The sequence below is a fragment of the Myxocyprinus asiaticus genome, chromosome 37 (assembly GCF_019703515.2).
Source record: "Myxocyprinus asiaticus isolate MX2 ecotype Aquarium Trade chromosome 37, UBuf_Myxa_2, whole genome shotgun sequence".
Taxonomy (NCBI): Eukaryota; Metazoa; Chordata; class Actinopteri; order Cypriniformes; family Catostomidae; genus Myxocyprinus; species Myxocyprinus asiaticus.
Window position 1 is genome coordinate 14,195,260 of NC_059380.1, and position 7,137 is coordinate 14,202,396.

At 39.7% G+C, this 7,137-nt stretch overlaps 1 long non-coding RNA gene across 1 annotated transcript; it reads left to right on the forward strand.

The window, feature by feature from the left end:
- Nucleotides 1–754: 754 nt before the first annotated feature.
- On the forward strand, nt 755–2,682 carry LOC127428077 (uncharacterized). Its single transcript, XR_007895022.1, has 4 exons — nt 755–842; nt 928–1,128; nt 1,356–1,489; nt 1,594–2,682. It is a non-coding gene; the product is annotated as an uncharacterized LOC127428077 (long non-coding RNA).
- Nucleotides 2,683–7,137: the final 4,455 nt, after the last annotated feature.

The following is a 7,137-nucleotide window of genomic DNA, read 5'->3' on the forward strand; positions in this document are numbered from 1 at the left end:
TAGTCCCAAGGGGGGCGGGGGGGGGGGGGGTGTATTTTTATTGTATACAGTATTCTTATATTGTATATACTGTATATTGTATATTATTAGGTGTATATTGTATTGTGTAAGAAGATGTGTAAATTGTGTTGTGTAAATCAGATGTTTATTGTAATTGTCATACTGTTATGTTGCTTGGAACTGCACCCAAGACTTTCACCCACTGTTGCACTTGTGTATATGGTTGAGTGACAATAAAGGGATTTGATTTGATTGAGGGAATTCGGAGGGGAAATGCCTAGCTGTCAGACACAGTGGAGTGTCCAAGACAGGGCTGTCTGCTTTGGATGGACACCGAGGTGTGCTGTGCTCCTCTAGCAGTCCTCTCATCAGGTTCATCCTGAATTGCAAGGACATGATTACTTTTCCTATTGATAGCAGAGCACATGGGTGGGAAGTGAGGAGGAGTGTGGAATAAGACAGCATGATCATTTTTGTTTTTTGTTAATTTTAGTTGAGTTTAAATGCATTCATTTAGTTCACATGAAAAAATTATTTAAATGATTCAAATAAACTATTTATTTATATGTAAATTATATGTTGTTCTTAGTCTGATGTGCACATTTCTCACCTGTAAGTTGGCAGTGGACAATGTGGCTGTTCAGTACAGCAGTGTCTTTCTTGTACCATTTGGTGGTTTTTGTGGTACAATCAAGAAAGCCTTTCATCATGTCAGCCTTGTCCAGTGCCCCCATCGTTTTGTTATATTCCAGCACACAGAGAGGCTTCATCTTTCTTTCTCCGGTGATGTGATTGACCTTTCCGGTGGCTGACATGGTTTATGGGTGGACCGTGGTAAGAAGGTGAACATCCCTCTTGTCATGCCATTTCACTGCCAGTTGTGTTCCATTTTCTTTACATTCAACCTGGCCCTATGCCACTTTGCAGGTGAATGTTGGCATTCCCTTCCTGTTGGCTCGTACAGTCCCACAAGCTCCTGTGTCCAGGGACAGGAGGTGCTGTAACAGTGTGGGACTACTGCACCAGTTGTCCACGAACAGGATGTCACCCTTATTCAAGTATGGGGCCAGTAATGTCTTGACAACGGACCCAGAGATTCCAAGGCCTTCATAGTGCTGGATGTCAGTGGTGGGTCGTGTGTATATGATCATTTCCTGCATGTAACCGGTTAGCACTCCACATAACACAAAAAATTTGACCCCAAATCTGTGGTGTTTAGTTGGTATGAACTGGCGAAATGCCAGCCTACCCTTGAATTTCATCAGCGACTCATTGACACACAGATCCCTGTAGGGCACAAAGATGTGACGAAAGGATGACGTGAAAGCAGTAAATGTGTTTCTGATTTTTTACAGGGGGTCGTTGATGACTGCCATCGCATTGTTGGAGAAGTGTAGGCAGCAGAGGAGCAGAAGGAAGCGGTCCTGGGAAAACAAAGCCCTGAAAAATGGTGTCTGGAGCATGGGGTCTGTACTCCAATAATCACGAAGTGAGTTTTTTTCACAATTCCCATTAGGAGCACTGCCACCAGGAATGTGTACATTTCATGAGCATTTGTTGGAAACCACATTGCAATCTTCCCTTTCACTTCAGGTGGTGTTTTCTCCTGCAGCTCTGAGGCATAGCGGTTTGTTTCCTCAACAGTTTCCTCAATTAGTTCCTCAGTAAGGAACATCTTAAAACATTGGACTTCACTAGGGGATTCTGGAGGTTTTTGCATGCCGCGCATCCGGTCATCAAAAGCAACCCCAGGTCCAGGAGGGTTAAAATTGCTGGTAGCAGGAAGAGCTTACCTCCTCCACCTCCCTTGGTGTTGTGTGTGCAGGCGTAGGAGCAGCAGCTGAGGCATCTTCATCCTCAGGGTCAAGGGCTTGGAGGTTGGGGGGTATCTCCTCATCTGTGTCACTTCCCTCATTGTCAAGATCTCCCTCCTCATCAGAATTAAAAAAATATTTCTCTGATCTCCTCATCCATAAATTGTTTTCTTTTTAAAGAAGACATCTTTTTCTGTGGCAATTGTGTAAATAAAACTGTAAATAAATCAAATTAACTCAAGTTGTGTGTGTAAAATAGATGACGAGCTCAGATGCGAGTCTGAGGTAAAAGTGCCGTGCCATGATGTCACTTGTCACAAGAAGAAAGGGAAGACTAGTGATAGGCTAAAGCCATAGCCATGTTTTTTTTTTTTTTAATTGCAGTGCAGGCCTGTCTGATAATATATATACACAGATTCACAAATAAAAATAATTAACAACTCAATATGTGTCATGTGAAATGTGAGTGTTTTTCTCACTGTCATCATAGATACGAGTGTGTAGATATGTGCTGGAAACTTGTATTCAAATACTTCTGTTTATTTGAATACAATAAAAATATCCTGTGGTTGAAAAGACTGTTCAAGCAGCTGTTTTAGACATAAATAACAAGCGTTTTGCCAGTCACTCTCTCTATAGCAACGGCAGCTATACAGCAGCGCGAAAGCAGATTTGGTGAGTTTATCATCTAGTGTTGCTGCTGTTATACACAGTGTGTGTATATGGACAGTAAACTTGTATTCTGTGTTTGTTTGAATGCATGTAACATAAAATAAACATTTCCTGTGGTTGAAAAGACTGTTCGAGCAGCTGTTTTAGACATCTAAATGACGTGCTTAGCCAGTCTCTTTCTATGTAGCAGCTAAGCAGTACGACATCTGATATCGTGAGTTTCTCAGTTTTGCATGGTTATACACTGTGTGGATTGAGCAGTAAATTTGTATTCTCCTGTGTTGGTTTGAATGCCTCTAACATAAAATAAACATCCTGTGGTTGAAAAGAATGTTCAAGCAGCTTTTTTAGGCATGTAAATGGCATTGCTTAGCAGCAGCAGCTAAACAGCGAGAAAGCAGATTTGAATTTCAAAATTTGCCGCACACGTTGCTACAGCACACGCTTGATTAGGAGACCTGGCTGGAGTCACTCAGTACACCCTGGATTTGAACTGGCGACTCCAGGGGTGGTAGTCAGTGTCAATATTCGCTGAGCTAACCAGCCCCCCCAAAACAATAGAATTATTATTTTTCACACATAAAACATATTACACTTATTTGAAAAAACACTCTGGGCTATAAATCATCAAATAAGATATGATTAATTCTAAATTTACATACCCAGTTTTACATGTGTGCACAGAACGTGGTCAAACTTCACACATGCAATTCATATGCATCCTTCAAAAATAACACAAAACAAACACTCAATTTTAACATACAACACTTCTGAACACATATTTAATGCAATTTATAAGCATTTTGTGTAAGATTTGATATTTACCTAAATAACTCTCAAACGATGAACAAAACTGGGAGCTCTACTGCACAACCTCTTTTTTCATGTCTCTAACCAGCACACATGCGCAACACCAGGAGTTCATAAAGGGGCCACCTCCAGTTTATGACTAGAGCTAATTTACATGAAATTTCTCCACTTGGCTACATTTATTTGAGTGCTTGAATCTGTCATTAAGAATGTTTGCCCTTATAATAAATCCATCTCGGACTGTAAGAGCCACAAATTACTAAGATATAAATATTTATATATATATATATATATATATATATATATATATATATATATATATATATATATATATATATATATATATATTTCTTTATATACAGTAGATGTGAATTTAATAATTGAGAATAATGTGTAATATAATATTTGATCATCTCTGTTTATTTATGTTAGATAAATTAAGGCTCTAGATATCTTGCATAATGTTAGTGACGTCATCTCCCTAGAACCTTTAGTTTGAAGATGTGAGTGCAGAGCATTTATTGTTTTAATAAACATTCTTAAAATAAGTTACTGTAATACTGGATGTTACTCGCATTCAACTCATGCTCACAATTCATGGTGGTACAAAGAAATAGAAGAATTAGATGGAGTGATCCCACAGTTTTTACTGGACAGATTGATGAATTTATTTGCAAAATGGATTCCTGTGAACTATAGGCCAATGACTGGCTTATGTTCAATAATATGGATATAAACAATATATTGGAATCTAAAGCCAATTTTTGTATTTTCTTATCAATGCTTTACTCCTCTGCCATTATAATGTAATGCATTTTAATTATCTGAATTATATATTTTTTATAATAAATATATTTTATTTGTATTTAAATTTAACTATTCATAATTATTTAATCATTATATATTAAATGATTGTTATTTGAGGGTCTTTCTTGGCAAAAGTTTATATATGCAATTAATTTAATTAATTGCCATACCATGTAATTTATCTGATTAAAATTTTAATTGATTGACAGCCCTAATTGTAATTAGATAGAACTTTTTAATTATATTGCAATTTTTGGTATTTAATGAATTTCTTCTGGATTGATTTTTTGCACTGAGCTTTGCAATGCATTATCGGATTGCCTTCTCTGCAGAAGATACAGTTCATGCAACGCTGCCTTAGAATTTGGCCAGAACAATGCCACCTACCCTCATTTTGGGAGTGTGCCTGAGATGCCTTATAATGTTGCATATATAAGTTTCCAAACATCGTTCAATATAATCTATAGAACACATTGCCATGTTTTCTATTAAATTTTAAAAGCATTTTATAGAAAAATAATTTACATTATGAAATCCTGACACAATGTTATGCTGTTTAAATAAAATGTGTCTTATAGCTGGTGCCGTGAGGTGAAGCAGTTCCTGTCTGTGAGCAGGACAGGCTCATTTTTCTCGCTGTCAGATAGTTGTTGGGTGAGATGGGGGAACATCTCTGTCTCTGTCGCTCACTTTTGCAAAAACATGTCGGTCATTGTAGCGACAGGATCAGGTCTGAAGCCAGTGTGTGGTGGTCCTGTGCAGATGACTGATAGGTAGGAGGGGGCTTGGTGTGTAGGTGTATCTTCCCCTCAGTCTTTACATAATGACACATCTCACCTGCCCCCAAACACATCTGAATCACCTCAGCAGCTCTCACTGTGAGGAAAACAGACGGCTCTGAGAGTTACAGAAAGTGCTGCAAAATTCAATTAAATACAAAACACAAACAATTAATTTAAATTTCCATGAAAAAAAACAAAACAATTAATACTATCCACCTGGCCAAAAGTCTTCAAACCCCAGAAACATACACCACTCAAGTACGTAAATGCAGACATACAGAAATACAAGCCCTCATTGCAGGCGACTTCAATCATATGGACCTAAAGACTGTTTTCCCCAAACAGTTTGTGAACTTTGCAACATGAGGAGAAAACACATTAGTTTGGTTTACACAAACACCCAAGATGCATACAGAGCAGCACCCCACCCCCACCTGGGCTCCTCCGACCACATTTCTGTTATGCTAATTCCAGCATACAGATTACTGAAATGTACCAAACCTGTTTCCAAACAGATCAGAGGGAGCCATCTCAGCATTTCAAGACTGCTTTGAGCGTACTGACTGGAGCATGTTCAGAGAGACAGCTTCAAATGAGGACTGGCTACATAAGTAAGTGCATAGATGATGTTACTGTCTCCAAACTCAAAATTACATGAGCAAACCATAAACCATGGATGAATGCAGACACCCGGTCACTGCTAAAAGCATGAAATGCTGCATTCCGATCAGGTGACAGCTGTGCCCTGAAGACTACAAAGGGCAAACTTGTCAGGTGCCAGCAAGACCGCAAAACATGCCCAAGTGCAAAAAAATCCAGGGACACTTTATAGACACAAGGGACACACAGTGTATGTGGCAAGGTTTTTAGGCCATCACCGACTACAGGACCACCCCACAGGTCCGTAAAAGTGATGCATCCCTGCCAGATATGCTCAACAACTTCTATGCACGTTTTGAAGCTCAAAACTGTGTGCCAGCAAGGAAAGTAACACCTCTATCCGACGACCAGGTTCTCTGCCTGTCCACAGCTGATGTGAGGAGAACACTAACCAGAGTTAATCAAAGGCTGCTGGATCAGACAACATACCTGGGTGTGTGCTCAAGGAATGTGTTAACCAGCTAGTGGATATCCTAACAGACATCTTTAACAACTCCCTGAGCCAAGCTGTCATTCCTGTCTGCTTCAAATCTACCATCATCATACTGGTTCCGAAGAAGTCAAGCGTGTCCTGCCTCAATGACTACCATATCATTGCAATCACACCAACCATCATGAAATGCTTTGAGATACTAGTAATGAACCACATAAAGTCCTCATTGGCTCCCTGCCTGGACCCTCTGCAGTTTGCATATCGTCCTGATTAACTCATGACGTCATATCCCTTGCTCTTCACATGGCCTTAACACACCTGGAACAAAAGAACACTAATGTCAGAATGCTGTTTATAAACTTCCTCACAATCTCGCATAGAAACTGAGTGCACTCAACATCAGCACCTCCCTCCATAACTGGATTTAGGACTTCCTGACTGGGAGACCTCAGGCAGTCCGGATAGGCAACAGCACAATAACACTAAGCACTGGAGCCCACTTCGGTTTACACTGATGACTCATGGCTGCACTGCTCAACATAGTACAAATCACATCATCAAATTTGCACATGACACCTCAGTGGTGGGCCTTATCAACAACAACGATGAGACATCATACAGAGATGAAGTGAAGCATCTTGTGGTCTGGTGTGAGAACAACAACCTGTCTCTGAATGTTGATAAAATCAAAAAAAAATATTAATTGACCAGGAAATCACACACCAATCACTCCCTACTGTTCCTCAATGGATCCCCTGGAGAAACAGTGAGTAGTACCAAGTTCCTGGGTCTCTACATCACAAACAATCTCACTTGGTCACTCAGCACCTCCTCACTAGCTTAGAGAGCACAGCAGCATCTTCCCTTTATGCAGCGACTGAGAAAGGCAAATCTCCCCCTTCCGTCCACTCCACATTCTACAGAGGAACCATTGAAAGCATTCTAACAACCTGCATCACCGTCTGGTTTGAGAACTGCAATGCCTTAGAACCAAGACCTTATGCTGATCATTGGCCTAATATACTAATACTTATACTAAATGTATAAAAATTATGTAAAAATTAAGCTGGGCATAGAAATGCATCTATTCTTGGACTACAAACTCTTCGTTCGGTTCTCTGGTTTGTGTGCAGCTGTGTTCTGTTCTTTAGTATCACTG